Below are 26,408 nucleotides of genomic sequence, written 5' to 3'. Positions count from 1 at the left end.
CTGATCAGTGCCTCCGTTCGTTCGTCCGTTCGTCCGTTCGTCCGTCTGTGCGTCCGTTCGCTTCAGGTTAAAGTTTTTGGTCAAGGTATTTTTTGAAGAAGTTGAAGTTCAATCAACTTGAAACTTAGTACACATGTTTCCCATGATATGATCTTTCTAATTTTAATGGCAAAATATAGTTTTAACGACAACGAGCTGAAGTTTTTTCTATACTTAGACGTCAAAAATATTGACAAAAACAATTTGAAGCATAGACAAAATGAGTATCATCAGAATACTTCAATGTACTTTGATTATTAAAAATTCTTGAGAGACAAGTTTTATGTGATAAAAATATAATCATGCACCATGTATTTAAAATTGGCGAAAGTTGACTTAGTTGTAAAGTCGTTTAATACATTTTGCACGAAACATTCAATTGCTTTCAATTGACAACACTGAATGAGCTCTAAACAAGAGAGTATATGTTCAAAAGGTTATCATACTATTTTATTATAATATGATACCAATAACGGAAGAAAATGAACTTTAAAATATTTTTAGGTCCATATTCTCCAATATTAGCAGACATTTTTTTCTATTATCGACGTGACTGTTATGTTGTTCTGTAGATATGATATATCATGTAATTCTGGTCCATTAAAGTCTAAACGAGTATCTTGTAATTTTGATGTTATCGGAATCATTGAACCAATGCATGCATATTTACTAAACTTAGTTCTGTATGCACTTTGTTTTTTATATCTATCGGTCGTCCCACTGTCTGTACCACTCTGCTCAGCTTTTAATAAAATTGCATATCACGGCTTTGTGACGTCAAATACATTGACCTGGCTTTAATAACTTTGACCCAAAAATATCATCGACGTCATAATCAATGAACCGAATTTGATAAGTTCGATCCGAACTTATCACGTCATCATCTGGTTTACTGGCGTAAACAAATATAATCCTGGTACTTTTGATAACTATTTACACCACTGGGTCGATGCCACTGCTGATGGACGTTTCGTCCCCGAGGGTATCACCAGCCCAGTAGTCAGCACTTCGGTCTTGACATGAATATCAATTATATGGTCATTTTTATAAATTTTCTGTTTACAAAACTTTGAATTTTTCGAAAAACTAAGGATTTTCTTACCCCATGAGTAGATTACCTTAGCCATAGTTGGCACAACTTTTAGGAATTTTTGATCCTCAATGATCTTCAACTTTCTTTTTATTTGGCTTTTTAACTATTTTGATCTGAGCGTCACTGATGAGTCTTATGTAGACGAAACGCGCGTCTGGCGTATGAAATTATAATCCTGATACTTTTGATAACTATTTACTGGTATAACAAAGAAAACACTTTTTGAACTCGTTCGCTGAACTCACTCGACAAAAAACTTGATATTGTGACTTGCAGCTGATATTTTACAATTATCAATATGCAGACAACCTGCATGATAATCGGTTCATATGACGAATCTATAACATATTATCGACAAATAATATTTAATTAAGTGATTGTTGATCGCAAGCTAATTAACTTTTTTGCCGAAGTTTACCGGATCGTGACATTGATGAACAATCTACACAGAGCACGTAGAGCACGTGATAATGAAGTGAATTGATAGAACCATAATTTGTTTTTCATATTTTCCTTGCATTCTTATTTCTTAATTTATACTTTTCCTTAACAGTTGTTAAATAATTTTTGTATTAAATATGTTCTTCAAGAATCTGTTATTACTATTTACCCTCTAGTGCACGTTTGTTTACATTCCTTCGTCACGGTTACCCTTTCACGCATGTGCTGTGCGGTGGCCGAAGTTCTAACGAGAGGTCTCGTAGTTAAGATCACTGCGTACGGGAAAATATCGGCGAATTAGTGTACGGGAAGACAATAATTCAATAGCGGTATATTTATGAAGATTTTGATAATATAAGGGACTTTTTTTAAATGAAAGTTCACGTACACTTGTTTTATAGTAAAATAGCCATTCACGTATATACAATGTATTAATTTTTTTTAAAATTTAAAGTTTCATATGACTTAAATATAAGAAGATAAAACTAAAAGTTAACGACAACTGTCTATGATATATGAGAATGTTGCAAACTTATTGTTACAGCAATTACATAATCATGTGACCAGAAACAAATATATCCTGAACTTAGCCCGATATCAAAACAAACATTCATTTTGACAAATGGTGACTTTAAGAATAATGGGCCAATAGACAGCCTTACGTACCAACACTGGTAGTTACAAAACAAAAACATATGATGCAAATTCCGTGCGAATAACACCGGTTGCTTGATTCATTTTCAATTTTGCTGTCTCAAAGGTTTGGTTTGAAGAAAGAGGACGAAACATCATGTACGATACGAGAAATTTATTATTTTATCAGTATAGTTCAAACTTATAATGTCTTATGATAAGAGTTAATACTGTTCCTTCACCGACAGGCTTAACCCATCATTTTTTTTGGAAAAAGTCTGTACCAAGTCAGGAATATGACCGTTGTTTTCCATCTCTTCCGTTGATTGATTGCGTTTGATTCTGTCAGCTTTCATGGACTTTCTATTTTTGAATTTGACTTGGAGTTTGGTATTTTTGATATACTTTTTTCCTTCCTATAATGTCGACTTTTTCATAGTGAAGAGTTGCGTATCCTGTGTTTCGGCAATTTGACATAATACAAGGTCAATCAGCCAAACTTTAGATTTGAGGACATTGGTGAAATATTGAGTGGTCTTCTATTTTCCGCAGAGATAATGTAAACAAACTTGGTTCTGGGAATAACTCTTTCATCACTGTGAAATACATTTTGTTTACTATAAGGTAGTAAATGATTAGACATTTGACGATAACAGTTGACTGCCATTGTCCGCAGCGACAATACTTGCTGTCGTATGATGTCGATCTCAGTCCCTATATTTGGTATTTAATACAGTTATATTAACAGGCTAGAGATATCAAGCCTACTGATGGAAAAGCATTGTGAAGGAACATATCTTGTTTTGCTGTATAGCATAAATGCTTGACGAGAAGAATATACCCGTACAAAACGTAGCACAATATTAGTTACATAGTGGGCTAGTAACGTAAACGATATACATACGGGGCAGTAAAGTCCATATGGTACGAGAGAGAGAATGAAGTTCGAGTCCCCTATTGAATTTACTGACACCGTATATATGTTTAGATCGTATAAGGTCACTAATTAAATATGTAACACATTTATCCTACCGACTATCTTAATTTTGTTGTACTGACGTTATTGTGTTTGCTGTGTTCTCTGTACATGAAAGCACTTTTACAACAATACTCTAAGGGGTCCGTTGGTTGCATATTAATGGGCTGAATTTCGGTCCATATCCAACATATTCAGTCATAATTTCCCACCCTTCATTTCGGTCCACTCATACCTTGCAGAACGTACTTATTGTATTGATAGTTAACCTGTTCTCGTCCGAAACATGCATGAAATAATTGTCAATCAATCAATCAATCAATCAATCAATCAATCAATCAATCAATTAATCAAACAACTGTTTCCATTTATTATAAACGTATATCGTTATAACATTGACGGTACCAATTTTACTGTACTTGTTGTGTATTTCGTAACGAAGATGTATCTTACGTACTTTTGTAACACAATTAAACACATATGTTTACACATTACACTTTGTTATCACAACTGATAAAAACCTTCTGAAAAAGGTGAGGAAATATGGGTGAAAGGAAAGTGGCAGTGGTAAATTATTTTATTTCTTATTACTTCATTAACTAATATGTAATTGACCGGTCTTGTATGTTTATATGGGACCAATGCTTATCGAGAAAAATACCTTTATTGCGTAGTATCTGCAAATCTATTGATGTGTCAAATACACTTGTTAATGTCAATAACTGTCACAATTAAAATAAGTTTACATATGTTCTGTATATTAATTTTTTTTCTTTCCTCATATGAAAGATAGACCGTTAGGATAAACTGCCACTGAATGTTAAGCAAACATTCAATCAATATTTAGTACAAACGATACAGAGAAGATCTTTTCACATTATTTTTACATTGTAACTGTGACAAATTTGTATACAAATGTACATGTGATATGCAATCTCGAAATAGGCAAAGGAAAATAGACCTTCTTCCTTTCCATTTTGTGCGATTTTTATATACCATGTTTTTATCAGTACTATAACGTGACCAAGGGGAGGAACGACAACGACACAGACGGACGGACATAGCCATACTATGACTCAACAATATATACTGTGGTAAATCCCATGAACATTATTTATATAATAGTTCTTGAATAACTGGTCATTATCGTTATATATGGACTGCCCACAGGACAGTGGTATTAAATAAGATAGTGATAATGACTGAGCCGAAGGCGAGGTCATTATCGCTGTCACAGTCAATACCACTATCCTACGGGCAGTCCATATATCACGAAATTGACCAGTTATTCAAAAACTATTATGTTTATTTCATTGAGGAACCATGTTTCAGAAAATTCTCATAGATTCAAAATGTCTAAAGCAAACTCGAGTAGTTGTACGATTTCTATGGCAAAGAGTTAAAACCAGTCGTAGCAATAATGCCATTCATTTTAGTGCAATTTTTCAGTATATATATATGAATACTAAGTTCTCTATAATTCTATAATTTACCAAAACATATAGTAAACAATTTAACAACTTAAATATAATATTGAAAACAGGAAAATGTTTTATTGAAGGGACATCTCTCTAAACAGAGATTCAACGCCCCACCAGTCATTAACAGAGAAACAACGCCCCAGCGGTCATTACCAGATGGAACCATTATCATGTGAAAATCCGTTAACGACCGGTTTTCTGGTCCGTTTCGTTCTGTTAATGACCAATGGAATTTATTACTGAAGAATAATGAATGTCAGGTGGTCCCTTTTTATCCAATAAGAGAAGCTTATTCTCAACCGATATGAAATAAAAACTAAATAATACGATATATATTTACAAGTTTATTCACCAATATACATTACTTCAGACTTATTGACAAATTAACTACAAAGTTTAAACATATAAACTTTGAATACAGGTCCTCCAGAATCTTAACTGATTCAAGTTTTCAAGTAAATCACATCTTACAGTATCATAGATGACACACAAGCTGCCAGTATATTTACTAACTGACCTTTATCAGAAAGTTTAATTACTTTCACTCAAGACTTAAACAATATGCATAACTAATTTTATTACCCCTTGACATCGTTACTTGTCTTAATTACATCTGACAGCTTAAGTTTAACTGCAGATAATAAAACTAGCTATTTGTCAAATTAGCCTTGCGTCATTAATTTTCTCTGTACACAAATAAACAGTTATCAAGCCAAATTCTCTGAGCAAATTCTCAGAGGTCAATATTTACAAAACATGAAAATATTACAGTACGCCAACCATTGCAAAAGAAAAAAAAATAGGGGTCACAGGCTTATTTTTTTTATGCATGTGCACATAAAGCAACTTATCCATAAATTCTACCAATGCTTATAAAAATATTAAGATGTGATATGATTTCTAATGCAATAACTTTCCGCTCCACCAGAAATGACGTAAAGCAACTATAGGTCACCGTACAAACTTGAACAATAGACTATATATACCTAGTCTAATATGGTTCACTTTTAGGGAACGTATCTTCAAAAGATTCCGATAGTTTTGCAAAAAATCCTGATAATAGCAGTATATACTTGAAAATTAAAAGGACACTTCACAAAGTTCGTGCGTCCCGCTTTTCTTGATTTACATTAATCAGGGACGATCAAACTCGACAATTTCGCTTTCAGTTGGACGCATGACATGTATAACATGTCGTTTTCATCGCCGTTGATAAACTTTAAAAAGAATTGAGAAACATGATTCAAACCTCCTCAGGCGAAGTTTACCTTTGGTGAATTTGGCTATTTTTTAAGGCCCCGTTTGCTCATGTGGCTCTTGACGGGTTTAGGTATTCAAACAGTCTTGCTTTGTTTTTATTTGAGCGTTCCAGATAAAGTTAAATCCAGAATAGCCTAATGAATAAACGTTAATTATGTCAATATCCAAATGCAATTGATTTTGAATATTTCTATTCTCCACTCAGTTCCGTTCAGGAACTATTAAGATTTTATTAAAGATTCTATCAAATATTATTTTTTCATGAATTGAAAAAAATACATAAAAGTAACTTCATACTGTTCATTGACTTAAATCTAATTCATGTACATGCATATTTATATATTTAGTTGTTTAACATGATAATAATCGGGTTTATATCTTGAATCACGTGAATAGAATAGATAGAAAACTAGTGTCGTGTAAATAGGTTAGTAAGACTATACATTGTATTGCGTTAGGATAAATAAAAAGGGGGCGAGGAGAACACAATTTTTAAGTTAACCATTTTTTTTAACATTAGAGATATACAATATAAGAATATTGATTTTGTATTTACATTTTGTCATAGATCAAATTAATACGTTCAGTATATGTTCACTTGGTGTTAATATGTCCTTTGATTGAGTAAAGCCATTTCAATTAATATTTTATAGTGTGTCTTTCTATGTTGTGATGTTACACTATTGTTTCAGATAAGGGTGAAGGTTGATACCTATTAAAATCGTTTAAACCCGCTGCATTTGTTTGCACCTGTCCTAAGTCAGGAATCAAATGTTCAATAGTTGTCGTTTGTTGATGTGGTTCATAAGTGTTTCTCTCGTAAAGATAAGGTGTATATGTTTGCCCTCTCCTTTAAAGATAAGGTGTGTATGTTTTCCCTCTCCATTAAAGATGAGGTGTATATGTTTAACCTTTCCTTTAAAGATGAGGTGTATATGTTGTCCCTCGCCTTTAAGGATGAGGTGTATATGTTTTCCTTCTCCTTTAAGGATGAGGTGTATATATTGTCCCTCTCCTTTAAAGATGAGGTGCATATATTTTCCCTCGCCTTTAAGGATGAGGTGTATATGTTGTCCCTCTCCTTTAAAGATAAGGTGTATATGTTTTCCTTCTCCTTTAAGGATGAGGTGTATATATTGTCCCTCTCCTTTAAGGATGAGGTGTATATATTGTCCCTCTCCTTTAAAGATGAGGTGCATATATTTTCCCTCGCCTTTAAGGATGAGGTGTATATGTTCTCCCTCTCCTTTAAAAATAAGATGTATATGTTTTCCCTCTCCTTTAAAGATAAGGTGTATATGTTTTCCTTCTCCTTTAAGGATAAGGTGTATATGTTTTTCCTCTCCTTTAAGGATAAGGTGTATATATTGTCCCTCTCCTTTAAAGATGAGGTGCATATATTTTCCCTCGCCTTTAAGGATGAGGTGTATATGTTTTCCCTCTCCTTTAAAGATAAGGTGTATATGTTTTCCTTCTCCTTTAAGGATAAGGTGTATATGTTTTCCTTCTCCTTTAAGGATGAGGTGTATATGTTTTTCCTCTCCTTTAAGGATAAGGTGTATATATTGTCCCTCTCCTTTAAAGATGAGGTGCATATATTTTCCCTCGCCTTTAAGGATGAGGTGTATATGTTGTCCCTCTCCTTTAAAGATAAGGTGTATATGTTTTTCCTCTCCTTTAAGGATAAGGTGTATATATTGTCCCTCTCCTTTAAAGATGAGGTGCATATATTTTCCCTCGCCTTTAAGGATGAGGTGTATATGTTGTCCCTCTCCTTTAAAGATAAGGTGTATATGTTTTTCCTCTCCTTTAAGGATAAGGTGTATATATTGTCCCTCTCCTTTAAAGATGAGGTGCATATATTTTCCCTCGCCTTTAAGGATGAGGTGTATATGTTCTCCCTCTCCTTTAAAAATAAGGTGTTTATGTTTTCCCTCTCCTTTAAAGATAAGGTGTATATGTTTTTCTTCTCCATTGAAAATAAGGTGTATATATTTTCCTTCTCCTTTAAATAAGGTGTGTATGTTTTCCCCCTCCTTTATAGATAATGTGTATTATATGTTTTTCTTTTGGTTCTTTCCCTAGCCTTTGAAGATAAGGTTTATATGTTTTTTTTGTTATTTCCCTCAACTTTAAAGGTGTATATCGGCTTTTCTTTTCTTTTTTTCTACTCTCCGTTAAGATAAGGTGTATATGTTTTTTTTTAAAGTTTTTTTCTCTTTCCTTTAAAGATAAGGTGTATATGTTTATTTTGGTTTTTCCCTCTCCTTTAAAGAGAACATGTATATGTTTTCTCTCTCCTTTTAAGATGGGGTGTATATGTTTTCTTGAAATAATGAAGGATTTGAATTGATTAAGAATGAAATAAATATTGCGCCATAATTGATCTGAAATTAAAGATCAGTCATTTTGATAAATATCTGATGAACGATTAAGTTACAAATCTATACTATTAAACGAGAAGACCTCATTTTGGGTGTCGCTTCTCTTCTTTCCACAATAAATTAATCATCATGCCTCTGTGTCCTATGGGTACAGTGCATAACCATATTTGTCATCCATTCATATGATTATTCAGATTGAGTTATTTTGGGTGAAAAACAAGAAAAAAGACGTCCGGATATGTTTCCGTCATTGGGCGAAATTTTAAGTCAGATTAGACTTCCGGTTTGCGTTTTTCTGCATACTTTGAACATACATTAATACTACGAATACAGTGTATTTTCTGTCTTATATCCGTCATTGGACGAAATTTAAGTCAGATTAGACCTCCGGTTTGCGTTTTTCTTTTTACTTTGAAACAAATACATATACTACGAATAAAGTGTATATTTTATGTCTGATATCATTTTCAAGTTTACTATCCACGGCAGTCACAGGGTTTATTTAATATAGAGGGTCTGAATAATATATCAATGACCGCTGTGGATCAATTATTACACTGAGAATTGACTGTAAAAAGAAAATATACTTTCGGGACGTCTCGAACGGGTGTTTTTAAGATCGAAATTTCAGGATTGACCATTTCGGGATCCGGGATTTCTTTTTTCGAATTTCGGGATGTCGAGATATTTAATTTGTATAATAAATTCATAACCTCGGGATTTCATGTTTTCAAGCCCGGGATATTGGGATCAGGGCCCTACGCAGTGGTGGATCCAGAAATTTTCATACGCAGAGGCCCGTTGACTGCCTAAGAGGGGCCCGCTCCGGTCATGCTTCAGTGATTCCCTGTATAAGCAACCAATTATTTTCCAGAAAGGGGGGGGGGCCCTAAATTCGCCTCTGCCCCGACCCCCCCTTTAATGAATGTTCATAATATACAGATAAGCGCTAAAATTATTCATGTGTCATTAAAATTAATAGAGAACAAAAAAAAAAGGATTTTTTTGTGGAAAAAGGAGGAGCCGGGCTAGAAAAACAATTATCCTGTCCCAAATTACCGATGACTTTTGATACCTTTTCTGAAATACTCAAGTCACTAAATGTTTTACCAAAAAAAGAAGATGTGGTATCGGCCTTCAACAATAAGCAAAAGCCGATACTGCATAGTCTGATATAAAAGGCCCCGAAATGACAATGTAAAAAACTTTAAATGAGAAAACTAACAGCCTTATTTATGTACAAAAAATGAACGAAAAATAAATATCACTGAACCACTGAATTACAGGCTCCTGACTGGAATGTTCATAATACATGTACACTAAATGTATGTTCATAATGAAATTAATAGAAAACAAAAAATGTGAATTTTGGAAATAAAGGAGGAGGGTTAAAAAAAACATTTTCCTGTCCCCAGGTACCTATGACTTTTGATACTTTTCCTGAAATTCTCAAGTTATTAAATCTTTTACAAAATTATTCCTACAACACTTTACATCCTTTCAAATACGCTCTAAATGCCCGCGATTTCGCGGGTGTGTTCTAGTACAAATTAAATCTCAGACGCATTATATAATTATAACGTGACACCTGTACACTCTATTTATATCCTGCTTGGACACGTTGAGCCAGGCTTTGAAAATCATTTCTAACGAGATAGTGCATTCCATAGTTACTATACCTGGAGACATTTCTTTGACTGTTGGCCGACCAGTATATGTCCTTATTTATAAATGCGACATGCTTGGTTGATATGAAGCAAGCGTTAACTTAATTGTTTTTGGGTTTCCCAACCCAATCAAGGCTTGACCCTACGTTCTTCCGTACTCGAGGAAGCACATTACTGTGAATCCTAATTGAAACTTTAAGGTGGTATGGGAGTCTAAAATAAAAATGATAGAATTTGTTCATACTTTGCCAAAACGTTGTATCTATTGATACATGTTGAAAAATATAATAAAAATGGTAGGTCACCGCGCATTTTCTCAAGCTACAGGACGGGACAAAAGCACACATTTTGTATGGATAATACAGGAAAAAACACCATTTTGTGATTAGAAACTAAACCAAATGATAGAATTGTTAAATACTTCAGGAAAAGATAGCTTTCAGACACTGCTTTTAGAATATCAAAAGAAAAGATAGGGTCACCGTACGTTTTTTCCGGCTAAAATACTCAATAGGAAAATTCCATACAGAATCCTTCAGAAAATGCACTTTTTTAGAGTTACCTCCCCTTAAAATGCCAATTTAAAAAATAAATAAAAACAACCAAAAATAATTAACATTTGCAAAAATATCAATATTTAGAAGTTATATTCTTATAAATTGGTACTTTTAAATGAAAATGTACATTAAACATCTGCATTCCTGTATCAAATTTGATGGAAAATCTGGACCCTTGATTCTCTGTTTTTTACAATCCAAGATGGAGGAAGACACCCATACCACCTTAAAGAGGGTTTTCTGATATCAAAAGTCATAGTTTTCATTAATCATCATCCTCATCTGTCATTGATATGTAAACGCTGTACTAGTGTTTGTGTACAATTTAAAAAATTGTGTATAAAAGACAACACATGTTTTCCGTTACTGGAAAATCGAAATGATCGACCTTACTAATCAAATTCAGTTTGTAAAAAATAAAAATTTCAAAACCCTTTCTTTATAGGTTAGATAATACTTGATAATTTTTTATGAATTTTTAAAGCGGGAGGCGTAGCCGAGGGTTTTAAATGTTCATAAAACATGACCAAGTATTGTCTGACCAATTTAGAACATATTCACACCTTTGAGTGACATAACAAAATTAGTCTCTCATTGTAATAATCAAATTTTGATATTAGCTCACTTTAAATATTAACATGGTTAGTAAAATGGGTGTTTCATTTCTAATGGCCATTTCTATTAATGGAATGAAAGAGCAATGACATAGTTTTGTGGTAACACAAAAGATAAATTATTCAAAAATGAAGATGTTTTCTTCTTCAGGTACAATTTAATCTAATATATCTAGAATTCCTTCATTTAAAAAAAGCACACAATGTTTTCAGTGTATATAAATCATCTTTTCTTAAATTGTATAATTTTTAATAATGAAAAAACTTCATCAATGAATTTTAATTTACAATTATTTCAACATCAGATGCTTGTTTTATTTATTGATGAGTATATTGTTTTTATTTTATTTTATAAAAATTAGATTAAATACTACATGCATTTTACCCACCCCTTTTCCCCCTTTTCCACTTTTTTGTTTATGGGGGGACTATATATGTACCATTAAATATCATTTTTATAATGTTAAAATCTCTTCTTAAAATGCTTTTATAGTTTTATAGTTATATTTGATTTCATTTATTGTGCAATGTATATTATATAATTTGTATATAACTTTGTAGACAAGTATGTGACACTTTAATACAATAAATTATTATTATTATAATAATTAGACAAACAAAATGATTTTTTTTGCTTTTTTCCTCTGGAAATTGCCTTGGGGAATTGTACACTTAGTTAGAGCAGTTTTTAAGAGTTCACTTTTATGATTAGTTTACAATGAAAAATCAGTCATGTATAGCATTTTAGAGTGCATGGAAAGCCATGTATTATGAGAAATAGAAGGTTCCCATTGGATGAGAATGGGTGCGTATGTGCTTAACTATGTAATGAAAACATGTTTTTTTTATTTTTAGATTATCATATATTTTTACAGGTAACTGGGTCAAATAAAGGAATTGGATTTGGTATTGTTCGGGCACTATGCCAGAAATTTCACGGAGACGTGTTCCTAACTTCTAGAGATGAACGAAGGGGACGAGATGCTGTTCATGAGTTGGAGAAAGAAGGATTATCACCAAAGTTGCACCAATTAGATGTAACAGACAAAAAAAGCATTAACATAATTAAAAACTTTCTTGAGAAAACTTACGGTGGCTTAGATATACTCGTAAACAATGCAGGAATAATGATACCATTTCATACAAAGGAGGAAGGCAACCAAGTCATCGAGACGAACTATGTAAGCGCTGTCAACATTTCGGAAGCCCTTTTTCCTCTCCTTAGACCAAATGCTAGAGTCGTCAATGTTTCAAGTAGATTGGGCAACTTTACAGCTTTTAATATGAAAGAAGAGACAAAAATGAAGTTTGCCAGTCAAAATCTTACAGTGAAAGAACTAACAAGTCTTGTATGGGAATACTACAATCTTTTTGATTGTCCTAACTTTAATCCTAAATTATATATTGGACAGTTTGCGTATGGCGTATCCAAATTGGGACTCAACCGGTTGACGAGTATATTACAGCGTAATGTGTTGGAGATCAGAGACAAATTTTGGTTAATTCATGTTGTCCTGGGTATGTTGACACAGACATGTCCGATCATAAAGGCCCCCTGACGGTAGATCAAGGAGCTGACACTCCAGTCTATCTTGCACTTCTGCCAGCAGACGAGAAATCCATAGCAGGTGAAATGGTTTGTGAAAGGGTGGTAGTAAAGTGGGATGAACGGAACTTACAGCCTAATCCACTGATAAAGTCTATGGTGCCTTCAATGAAAAGTTTATCATGACTGTATCCTATGCAAAAAATAAAATGTCAATACAGTACCGCAGGCAATATTAAACCAGCATAACTACTGAATATGATTCAACCGCATGAAACTTTAGCTACAAAACGATTAAATGATTATAACGAATAAAAAAATGAACTTATTATATAAAAAAAAATAAAAATAAATAAATGTCTTTAAATAAATGATTAAAAGAAAATATTGTTTTATCTATACAACAAATGCTTTTACAATAAAGTTTTATGTTTTTGCTTTCTGTCGAGTAATGTGAATGAAAATATGATAAAAAAAATATAGTTAAAAGAACACGTTATACATTTCATGTGTTCAAAGCGCTTATCTGGATTCACCTTCATCAGGAACGCTCAAAGCCGAATATTTGAAAGGCATGAATATAAGAGCCGAAACATTGAAGAGTTATATCACAAAATTGACACGATTGATTACGAAACAATATAACAAATATCATGGTTAGTATTTATATTGTTTTTATCTATCTACTGAATCCAGCTGATCGTTTTATTAACATAGTTGAGACAGATGTCTCCAAAATAGTCCTTAATGATAACTTTCCAGTATATTATATGACAGGAAAATTAAATAAAAAGATTTGACAAGCTTATGACATAAACAAACATGATATCGATGTTTTAAAAACTTTAATGAAAACAAGTTTTTTAAAGATTTAAATAAAACAAATAGAATACAAATATAACACATTATTGATGTTCAATCTGCCATGGAAATGTGGTATCAATTATTTCTGTCAGTAATTAACAAACATGCACCCATTAAAGTGAACAGAATAAAACATGTATGGCAATCAGATTGGCTTACAGATGAGGTGAAAGAAGCTCAGGAAAAAAATATTTACCAAAGCAAAAGGGACTGGGATAAACTTCCGTTATTGGTGCAATAAATGTACAAATTTGATAGAAAAAAATTAAACAGTTCTATTTCAAGCAGGCAATAGAAAATACAAAAAAAAAAAAACCTTAAGAAATCTGGGTTTACTCAAAGATTTAAAACCTAAAGTTAAAAATGAAATTCCATCTACCATGACTTTCAGCAATAAGAAATATGATAATATACAAGATATAGTAAAACACTTTAATACAAACTTAACTTAACAATAGGAGATAAATATATTACAACTAATAAATCCTTTCAAGCAAATACATTACATAATTTCGTGCAAGATAAAATCCCCCCGAATGTTAAATTTAAGATTACATTTATCAAAACGGATGAAACTAAAAAATTACTTTCTAGAAACGCCCAAAGCAACTGGCCTAGATGATGTTGGCTCATTTTTCCTTAAGATAAGAAGCTTTAGCACCAAGTATAACAGATTTTATCAACTTTAGTATACTAGAAGGTGTATTCCCAGAAAATCCAAAAATAGCCAAATATTTAAGATATACCAGAAAACTACAGGCCTATATCAATATTTCTTACTATATCTTAAGTATTTGAAATACATGTTGCAAAACATTTGATCTTTATCTGTCAAAATATAAACTATTTTATAAACTATTACACGAGATATACAATTCGAATTTATATCAAACCACTCGGCATGTCAAAAAGCCCTTAACAAATTGATAGATAACTGGCTTAAACATATTGATGACGCAATGTTGTAGAAACAGTCTTTGTAAATCTGAAAAAAGTATTTGATCTTGTTGTCTCATTCTCTGCCATAAATTACATTTATACAAAGTATCCGATCATTCAGTGAATGGTTAGAGTCATACTGATAGACCACACAAAAATGTGCTCAGGTAATACAGCTTTAGATTAAGATTTTATTAAATATTGGGTTTCTCAAGGATCTTATTTAGGCCCCATACTCATGGTAAAAACAAGGACAAGATAGAGAGAAAACTAAACCATGATGCCAATACTAACAAAATGGTGTTTAAACATCAAAAAAGGTAATGAATCCTTTAAAAACAACTTCTTTGCGGGTTGGAACGGATACAAAAACGAGCTTTGATAGGTCATAAACTAAATATATCAATACAAGATATCCAAATAACATCTGTTGAAACACAAAAGCTTATAGGTATATATATTGACAAAAATTTAGACTGGAAATTTCAAATCATGTATGTTAAAGCATAATTTGTCGTATTGCACTGTTATCTAGAATAAGGAAATATCTAGATACAAGTAGTAGAAAATGCTTATATTTAGCCCATGTTTGATTTTTTTTGCTCAATATTGGGAAATTGTGATGCAGATGAAATTCAAAGAATTGTTAAGATGCAGAAAAAGAGCTGCCAGAATTAAACGGGAAGCACAAATACTAACACCTACTGTTAATTTATCTAAAGAGCTAAAATGGTTAAATTTCAAATCTAGGATCTCTCATCATATTGATTCTTGTTCATAAAGTTCTCAATAATAACACGCAATTACCTTAAAGAACTATGCAGATATAGGAAGATGTGGTATGAGTGCCAATGAGGCAAATCCCCATCCAAATAACAATTTATAAAAGTAAACCATTATAGGTCAAGGTACTGCCTTCAACACAGAGCCTTAGCTCCCAACGAACAACAAGCTATAAAGGGCTCCAAAATTATTAGTGTAAAACCATTCGAACGGGAAAACAAACGGTCTAATCTATAAAAAAAACCGAGAAACATATGTTGTCCAATTATAAACCTACACAGCAGAAATTTGAGATCTTCTGTAAATAATAATCTAGCTGTAGTGAGGCCTAATACAAATGAAATGAAAAAAAATCATTCACATATAGCTCCTCAATACTTTGGAATATACTACCAAATGAAATAAAACTAGGTGAAAATATTGGTACTTTTAAAAGAAAATGTGTAGATTTTTTTAACCTATAAATGATATGTAACAACTCCCGAACTCTATCATGTCTTTTTAATGTTTGTGTATAAACATTCAAACTCATATAACGAAAATAAATTGACAACGCCTTGGCTAAAAAAGAAAAAGACAAACAGATAAACAAAGGAACACAACACAAAACATAGAAAAAAAGACTTAGCAACACGAACCCCACAAAAAATTGGGGATGATCTCAGGTTCTCCGGAAGGGTAAGCAGATCCTGCTCTACATATGGCACCTGTCGTGTTGCTAATGTTAGTACAGACCCGATAATAAGTCTAATCGGTAGGTCGCATTCGTGAAAAAGGAACGGAATTGTAGTAACAACACAAGGAACATATTCGCTATTATCTGTAAAACGGATATTCCATAACGGTCAACCAACTCGTGATGGAGTCAGTAAAATTAACGAAAGGATGATTCCAGCTTCATCCTTTGGAACTCTTAGTTTAATAGCTTTCTTGTGAGCAGCAACCCTCTATCAAGGAAAGCATGATAGGAAATGCAAGCCCGGGAATATCGTATCCATTGAGAGATACATATTCAGGTGCTGCTGGAATGTTGCTACATAGAAATGGAAAGTTCACAATTACGAAGCTGAAATCATCTCTTTTGTCGTAAAGTTTTGTTTTCAACCGAACCTCATTGTCATTTTCTAGAGATATGAGTCAGACTTAACTGTATCTGTTGTATTCTTTATCTCTAATTCGATGGGATAGATACGTTCAACATAGTCACCAATGGAGTAGGTTCAGTAAGACCCCCTTTTGGCCCCAAACTATAGCAAGTTTACACAATTGTTAAAATATAAACTTTTAGCTATTAATTTGGAAAGTAGAATACTTCTGCTACATAAATATGGGCTGTTTTTGACAATACAATGCACAGATATCGGGTACTAACATCATTAAGTCATGCTAAATTACTGAAATCTTCACAATTTTAGCATTTAAGCTAAATTTTAGACGGGTTCCGTCTGGAATGGAAGTGGCCGCATTCGTGTTCATTCTTAATATTAAAATGTAAGTTGTATTTGATGATAATACATAACAAATGTAAAGGTTGAGAATGAACACGGGTGCAGCCACTTGCATTTTTGACAAAAACATATGAAAAGTGACATATTATGGCATATTTGATAGATTTTTCATCAGCTAGCATCAGTACAAATCTTTCCCATAAACTAATTGAATCCACTGCAGTAGACACTTAAGTGTTTAAAAAGTGTCCACAATCTCATCAGAAGAACCTGAAATTTGGGGCCAAAATCGTCCCTTACCGAACCTACTTTTTTTGAATTATTTAGTGAGAGAACATCATCTATTTAGCAGAAAGTAAAGTTAAAGGATACTGCTAACTTTTTTCTTTCTTCTTAAGAAGTTCCTGTATGGAGTCAGCCTCATAAGAATAAAGGAACAAGTCGACAAGAAGAGGGGCACAGTTGGTTCCAATGGGAAGGACAATGGTTTGTTGAAAAACACTTCCTCCAAACGTAACAAATATGTTGTCAATCAAGAGATCAAGCATCTTGATAATGTCAGTTTCAGAGAATTTTTTGTTTAAATCAGAGTGATTTTTTATATAAAAAGGTTTATCTCTCCCAGAGACAAGATACTTCGTTGGCCATTCTTTTTTTATGAAACAAAGCAATACCAACACTTCCAGTTTGTCTTTTAGTTTGGAATGGGGAATACGTGTGTACAGTGTAGAAAAGTCAAATGTTTTAATACTATTACAAGATGAAAGAGTCTTAGATTGTATGTATTCTAAAAGATCTGTATCCACATCTGATTCACTCCACCTCTAGAATAGGCAGTTTCACAGTAACTATGTAGTTTTTTAAATTTTGCATTAAAATTGGTTTAGCCTTTGAAAAAGTGAAACAAGTATTTGACTCATGTATACATAGAAAAACCATGTAAATGGTTCTTAGAGAACAATGTTGGTATTTTGTTCATAGAAAATAGAATACATTTGTATAGATACACACGGGAGGCATGCAAACAACACAGGTTTGCCATGGAAAGTCAGTTTATTTTAAAGAACTTAAAAGTTTTAAGTTTTATTTATGTAGAATTAGAATAATTTCTAACAGTTATCGTTACTCGTTCAATTAATGATGAACAAGATGTTCGTTTCTTGAAATTTTCATGTACATTTCTTTGATAGTGAGGACTCGTTACTTCCTCTTTCGTATGTACACTTTCGTCATTACCATGTGAGCGCGTGATATATTTCTGATTTTGTGAACTTTTATTTTCTGTATGTTAAGTCTTTTGACAACCAGGGTATGGATGCCACTGGTTGTTCAAACGCTTTTCATATTTGATATGGATTTGCTTTTTGATGTAGATGGACGTTTTCACACGAAAATCTATGATAAACGGGACGATTTCAACTTCCCAATTATCAATTTCCCATTTCTCAGCAGTAACATACCCTCTGCCGCTTCGTATGGTATTTACATATCACAATTGATACGTTATTCTAGTGCTTGTTCACACTATACGGACTTCATATACAGGAGTGTGCTCCTTATGCAGAAACAGCTCCAACAAAGTTATGAGAAGGACAGATTAAAATTGACACTCCGTAAATTTTATGGACACCATCACGAATTGGTGGATCCATACGATGTGTCTTTGACCAAACTAGCTAAGGACATTTTTACCACATGGAAGATTGTGGTTTGTCATTACGTCGTCTTATCTTTTAATTACCAAACGTGAATTATTCCCGATTGTGACCGTTTTGCTGAGTGTGAATTCGCATTACTATTAAGACGTGTTACGGTACTTATCTATCCCAAATTCATGTATTTAGTTTAAATGTTTAATGTTATATTTGTAATTCTCATCGGATTTTGTCAATATGTTGACGTCTTTTCTATTATATTCATTTGTTATGGTAAAGAAAATTAATCACCGCCTTCATTTATTAGATTTGATTTCAACGTAATCTGTACGATATTTTACGTTTGAAGTTAGATTAAAAAAAAACCGAACTTAGCTATTTAATATAGTTAATTGATACCTTAGTTTGCTATTAAGAAGTATTGAAATGTGCATTGTTATTAAATGTAATATCAGTATTTAGTTCAAATATAATCTTAAATCAATCCTAATTCTATCTTATTCATTCAAATGTGACGTCATTTTTCATTTTTTGATGATCTGTTTTACAAATTCAAATGTGACGTCGACGTCACTTGGCGTTGAGGTTTTCACTTATTCGGATTTGTCTATTTTTTGTGTTGCATTTGGTCGGGTTATATAATGTTTTTCGGTTGTTTCCTGTAATTAGTAAATACTTCAGTTTTATCATGTATATCTTTTGTATAGTCATTTTATAAAATTTACTGTTTGCAAAAGTAAAAATTATTGAAAATAATAGGGATGTTTTGGTACCTGAAAAACCTGGCCGTTTTTGAACTTTAGGTCCTCGATGCTGTTCAACTTTGTACTTGTTTCGGCTTTCCAACTTTTGTATCTGGGCTTCACTAGTAAGTCTTGTTTGGACAAAATGCACTTCTGGCGTGTTAAAATTTTAAACTTGTTGATTTTTGTTAGCTATTATTCGTTTGTTTCTTTGTCCATTGTGCTCCTATTTATTTATGTTGTAGTCCTGTAATGTTGTGTTGTCATTTTAATTTTATATTTCACGTGGCCATAAAGGAGGGAGGTTTGGCATGCAACAAAACCAGGTTCAACCCACCATTTTTTCCTTTAAAAATGTCCTGTACCAAGTCAGGAATATGGCCATTGTTATATTATAGTTCGTTTCTGTGTGTGTTACATTTTAACGTTGTGTTTCCGTTGTGTCGTTTGTTTTCTCTTATTTTTGAGTGTGAATTCACATTATTATCAGACGTGTCACGGTACTTATCTATCCCAAATTCATCTATTTGGTTTTGATGTTATATATGTTATATTTTTTATTCTCATAGGATTTTGTTTAATTCTTAGTCTGTTTCTGTGTGTGTTACATTTAATGTTGTGTCGTTGTTCTCCTCTTCTATTTAATGCGTTTCCCTCAGTTTTAGTTTGTTACCCCGATTTTGTTTTTTGTCCATGAATTTATGAGTTTTGAACAGCGGTATACTACTGTTGTCTTTATTTACCGTTCTTGAACAACTGATATGACCCCTAGGTTTTGGTGTAGTTCGTGTTGCTCAAACGTCTGTTTTCTATTTTATGCTTTATATATTAATTTTTGTCCTTTTCCTTTTTTTCAACGGCGTTATCATTATTTTTACTTGTGAGATTTAATGTCCCTTTGATATCTTTCATCACCATTTAATAAATAAACACAGAATGTTTGGCGACATTTATGTTACATTATTTAACCAAAATATTACATTCTTTATCAGTTTGCAAACTTTAATTCTGTTTTATCATTTAAATACAGGCAACAGTAGTATACCGCTGTTCAAAACTCGTAAATCCATGGACTAAAAACAACATCGGGGTAACGAACTTAAACTGAGGGAAACACATTAAATATAAAAGGAGAACAACGACACAACATAAAAATGTAACACACACAGAAAGCATTAGACAAAATCCGATGAGAATAACAAATATAACATCAAAACCAAATACACGAATTCTGGATACAAAAAATGAAAACATCATAATTACAATAGAACCTGTTTTCAACACATGTAAAGCATGACTAGCTGTTCAGCTAGGTAAACGGCTATTTACAAAAAACTGCATGTTGTCTGATATCTGTTTTTGAAATGCATATCGCCATGACGAGATTTAAAATGGCTGAACGAATTTATCGAAGACATATTGAAAAGGTAATAATTTGATAATAGTGTCAATGAAATGAAAATGAACCTGAATAGGTTGATTATATCATAAAAAGATCAAAACCAACTATATATATGTAGGACTCTAAAGTGCGATGGGGACGCTAAAGTACGATGGCCACACTAAAGTGCGATGGTCTGCGCTAAAGTGCAATGCCTCTATACGCTAAAGTCCGATGGTCCGCAAAGTAAAGACGTAAAAAACGTAGTTTAATTATGACGTTAACAGTCGTTTACACAAACCAAATATGTACAATATTTTTAAACATGCCAGAAGATAAAATTGAGAATGTTGACGTTGGTCTTCCCATTGAAAGTATTGTCAATTTTATTGAAAAGTTACGTCGGTTAAATAAAATTTGAAGCGTAAATTATAAAATGTCGACTAAAACATCAATTTGTACATTGTTGGAAAATATAACATATTTTTGTACTCGCTACGAAAAAAAAAGAAAGCTCAACGAACTCCGCCTTTCTCTCGCATCTTAATTAAAGCTTCCCACAAAAACCTTTTACTTATTCCGACAATGACCAAATTTTGTATTTGCATCTGCCGACTGTAAAGGGAGGTGTTTACATTTATATTAAAAAAAAACCTGTGTGAACAGCAATCTACATGTACTCCGAATTGTTAAAAAATCATTTACAGGAATTATATTATTTTCTGACATCTAAATTACATTTTTAGCAATTATTACGTGGTCAGTCTTCTAAATTTAGAAACAATCACATAAACGTACCAGTGAAGCATAAATTTAAAAAAAAGAAGATGTGGTATGGTTGCCAATGAGACAACTCTCCACAAGATAAAGCCTATCGCTTGCTATGGTATACCTTAGCATACTAAGTTTTGCAAAAATACTTTTTTTTTTATATCCATATATTAATAATTTTTCAAGCCCTCGAAGCTAACCCCATTGTTCCATCGCACTTTAGCGTGCTATACCATCGTACTTTAGCAAACAATCATCCATCGTACTTTAGCATGAGACACCGTCGCACTTTAGCGTATACCATCGCACTTTAGCGTGACCATCGCACTTTAGAGTACCATCGCACTTTAGAGTCCTACATATATATGACAAGTCTCGTCACATAAGTGCTGTTTACAGGTAAAAACAATGAGAACAGGGTTTACCCTTCCACCTGAGTCCTACACATGCATCTTTTGATTTATTTCTTTTTTTCAAATTTCAGATCCCGAATTCATACAATAAGTGTTAATTATATTTATATGATTTGTTCAATACTATAATAAACAGAAAAATATCTATTTGTTTTAGATACAATCAGATTACGGATAAAACTTAATCTAGGTAACAAAGTATGGTCTCCGTTTATTTACGCATTATGCTACCAATTTTGGAGTGAGCTGCAAAACCATAATATATAGTTTTAAGGAACTAGAAACATTTAGAACTTTCTCAAAATCAACTCCTACATTAAATGGCAGCTTAGACCAAAGTTGAGCATGCTGACTGCTTTTGATGCTTAAATGCATTATTTATCTTGTGTTTTCATGTTGACAAAACGCTGAGCTGTTTACTGCATTCTGCTTCTGCTGCTTTAGTTTAAGCTTTGTTTTTGTGATAGCATGTTGCTTGATATGTTTATTTGCTTGCTGCATGTTATGCTTATGATTTATTTAACTGTTTGTTGCTCATGCATGACGAGTAGTAGTAAAGTTCTGTTTACATGTGTGTGTTGTCCATATTTTACATGTATTTGCTTTGTCAAAAATTCACTGTTTAGTTTAAAAGTTATTAAATCATGGCCTTAACAAATGCTTAAGGGGCTTGTAAAATTTGCACATTCATTATAAAGTGAATTTTGTGTTATGTTATACCAACAATATTAGGGATTTAGGGGAATTGTATATATGTTTAATTAATTTTGGCTATATAGTTTTCTAAAGAAAATGATTTACCTGCAGATCTGTTATCAAAATTCTTACTATACCAGGACCTTAACTATTACTTAATGAATTTGAACAACTTATTCATGGTCTTGCAAATTTGGTTACTATTTATAATGACCCGGAAGGGGGGGGGGGAGTAAAAAGGGAGGGAATTCAAAAGGACGGGGAGTTATTATTTTGAAAACCCTGAATTGCTACCAAGCTTATTGTGATCTTGTTTACTTTATATATTTTTTACAGATGTCTAAATGTATGATATTCTTTATTTGTCAGTATGTTAAAAAATCAGGAATGACATACCATCATAGTATACTTAAAACATTTGACTGTTGGATAGAGTTACATATCACACCTATTGAACTGTTTGGTAAATGACTAGTTTGAAAATAGGATCTCTTAACTGTAGGGGTCTGTCAGAGGAGGTGAAAAGAAGAGATTTTTTTTCAAGATATAGGAAAAGATATGATATAATTATATTAACAGATACACATTGTACTAAAGAAAAAGAAAAGCAGTGGGCACATGAGTGGGGGTATAAGGCATTCTTTAGCTCTGGTTCCAGCCGCTCAAGAGGGGTAGCAATTCTAATAAAAAATAGTTTTACATTTACTATTCACCAAGAAAAAAAGGATCAGGAAGGCAATTTTATCAATCTAGATATGACCATTCAAGATTATCGACTTTCTCTTGTTGCAATATATGGTCCCAATGGGGACTCTCCAACTTTTTTTGAAAATATAAAAGGTCTAGTATATGGTATAAAAAATAGCTCCATAATTATGGCTGGAGACTGGAATGTGGTGCAAGACTTTGATAAGGACACCTCAAATTATAGTGCTAAAAACAATATAAGAGCACATGATAAAATTTTAGATATGATAGAGTCCCTGGACCTTGTTGATATATGGCGAGCATTAAATCCAGATACAAAAAAATTTACATGGCGTGGTCTTGGGCTTAAGCAAAGCCGTTTGGATTATTTTTTGATTTCATCTGATCTTGAACCATTTGTAAAAAATGTAGACATGGATATAAGTTACAGGTCTGATCATTCTCCAGTGTACCTTACATGTACCTTACAGTTTTACAATCAAATTAAAGGTAAAGGCACATGGAAGTTTAATAATAGCTTACTACATGATATGGTATATGTAACTGAAATAAAAAATTGCATTAGGGAAACTATAAATCAATACTCTCTGCCTGGGAATGACCTAGAAACAGAATTATCAGTAAACCCACACATGTTTTGGGAACTCTAAAAATGTATGATAAGAGGGAAAACAATATCATATGCCAGTTATATAAAAAAGAAAAACACAAAAACTGAAAATGATTTAGAACTCAAGCTAGCTAAATTACTTGAAAATTATGAAATAGACCCCTCAGAATTATTAAATTCAGAAATTAAAATTTTAGAAAATGAACTTGTTCACCAAAGAGAGAAAATAGTAACAGGTATTATGGCAAGAGCAAAGGCAAGATGGGTAGCAGAAGGTGAAAAATGCACTAACTATTTTTGTAATCTTGAAAAAAGAAATTATAATGAAAAGATAATTCCAAAATTAATTAAAGATAATGGGGAGGAAATTTTTAACCAAAGTGAAATTTTAGAAGAACAAAAATCATTTTATGAAAAACTGTACTCCTCAACAAATCCTATTCTTCATCAAGAACATACAAATCTATTTTTTGATGAAAATAATCCTTTTATCCACAAACTTTCTGATGAACAGAGGTTACAGGCAGAGGGTAATTTGAATACTATTGAATGCTTAAAAACATTGAAAAATATAAAAAATGGTAAATCTCCAGGAATGGATGGATTTACAACAGAATTTTATAAATTTTTTTGGATAGACCTCCATGAGTTTATTATAAAATCTTTTAATTATAGCTTAGAAACTGGATCTTTTTCCGTTAGTCAGAAACAAGGAGTAATAACATGCATTCCAAAAGAGGGTAAATCAAAATTTCAATTAAAAAACTGGAGACCTATCACTTTATTAAATGTTGATACAAAAATTGCATCAGCTGCATTAGCAAGGTTTCATAAAGGGGAGGTATACTGGAGAATGTACCAGGCTTATTTTTGACATTATGGAAAAGGCAGAAGATGATAATCTACCAGGTCTTTTACTTTTATTAGACTTTGAGAAAGCTTTTGATACTCTTGAGTGGTCATTTATATACTTGGCTTTGTCTTTTCTAGGATTTGGTCCTATTTTTTGTAGATGGGTCAAGACCTTATATTCAGAATCTCAGAGCTGTATTATAAATAATGGACATTGCTCTCAATTTTTAAATATTGGTCGGGGTGTTAGACAAGGTGATCCTCTATCTCCATATCTCTTTATATTATCTTTAGAGCTTATGAGTGCTGCACTTAAAAATAACCCAGATATAAATGGTATGAAAATAAATGATTCTGAGTATCTACTAAGCCAGTATGCAGATGACTCATGTCTCTTATTAGACGAGGATGAGAAATGTTTATATACTTTAGAAAAAATTTCTGAGTGTGCGGGACTTAGGGCTAATTTTGATAAAACAGAAGCCATATGGATTGGGTCAAAGATTCACTCAAGGGATAAACTAAAAACTACAAGAAATTTGAACTGGAATCATTCAGGAAAATTTAAACTTTTAGGAATAAAATTTGATCTGTTCAGTGAAAATAAAACGCTTGTAAATTTTGAAGAAAAAATAAAAAAAATACAGAGCCTGCTAAATTCCTGGGTTTATAGAGATTTAACATATATGGGAAAGATCACTGTCATTAAATCACTAGCTCTACCTATTCTAATTCAATCATTGACAGTTTTGCCACATCCTCCGGATGATAAAATAAAAGAAATTCAAAATATTTTTTTTAGTTTCTTGTGGTCAGGAAAACCAGACAAGATTAAAAGAAAAGTTATGATAGGGTTATTTGAAAATGGGGGGGGGGGGGGGGTGGGGGGTGGGGGGTTGAAAATGCCAGATATAAGATCCTTTTGTTATTCATTAAAGATGACATGGATAAATAAACTTTTAGACCCCTTGAATATATCCCCATGGAAAACATTGTTAATAGATCAATACAACAGATTAGGAGCAGACAAAATATGGTTGATGACCCCTGATGGTATCCAACAGATTTCTTCAAATTTTAATAATTTCTGGAAAGATATTTTACTAAACTGGAATATCCTAAACACTGTCACTAATGGCACTGCTGAAGGAATCATGAAACAATCCATATTGCTAAACAAGAGTTTGAAAATTAATAATAAAACTGTCTTTTACCAGAGGTGGGTTGAATCAGGAGTTTTCTTTATAGGTGATTTACTTGTTGAAAACAGTATTTTTTTTACTTTAAAAGAATTCTGCGAAAAATATAATCTTAATATTAATTTCTTGGAATACCATTCTTTGCTGCATATGATACCAAAAGACTGGAAAAATTTAATCACTACTTCAGAGAAAATTACTCACATATCTAACGATAAATTTGAATTTATAAAAAACAATAAAAAGTCATGTCAGTTCTTTTATAAAAAATTCTTGTCAATGTATACAGAACGTCCTACAAAACAAGAAGACAAAATGTGTAAGGAACTAGGCACTCATATAGAAAATTGGGATTTCTTTTATAGTTTACCCTTTTGTTGCACTAAAAACAACAAATTTAGTATGTTCCAGTTTAAGATTTTACATAGAACTCTCGCTACAAATGCATTATTGCAGAAATACGGGTTAAAAGAAACTAACTTATGTAGTTTCTGTAATGAAACTAAAGAAACTATAAGTCACCTTTTCTGGGAATGTATGCTAGTTAGAAATTTGTGGTTAGAAATTGCAGCACTTTTTCTAGTTGAAAATAATTTAACTTTAATTCTTAATGTGGAAAATATTGTTCTTGGGTCAGAGTCTTGGGATATTTCCC

The 26,408-nt window shown here is 32.4% G+C and overlaps 1 protein-coding gene and 1 pseudogene across 2 annotated transcripts in view; one reads left to right on the top strand and one right to left on the bottom strand.

Moving 5' to 3' along the window:
• The window catches only part of LOC143075173 (uncharacterized), a 117,885-nt gene that overhangs the window by 70,792 nt on the left and 20,685 nt on the right, over nucleotides 1–26,408 (bottom strand). The gene's annotated exons all lie outside the window — the stretch shown is intronic.
• Nucleotides 3,669–13,076, top strand: LOC143075175 (carbonyl reductase [NADPH] 3 pseudogene; annotated as a pseudogene).

This window comes from Mytilus galloprovincialis, chromosome 5, assembly GCF_965363235.1.
Source record: "Mytilus galloprovincialis chromosome 5, xbMytGall1.hap1.1, whole genome shotgun sequence".
NCBI lineage: Eukaryota > Metazoa > Mollusca > Bivalvia > Mytilida > Mytilidae > Mytilus > Mytilus galloprovincialis.
Note: the sequence above shows the minus strand (reverse complement) of the source record. Positions and strands in the feature narration are given on the sequence as shown.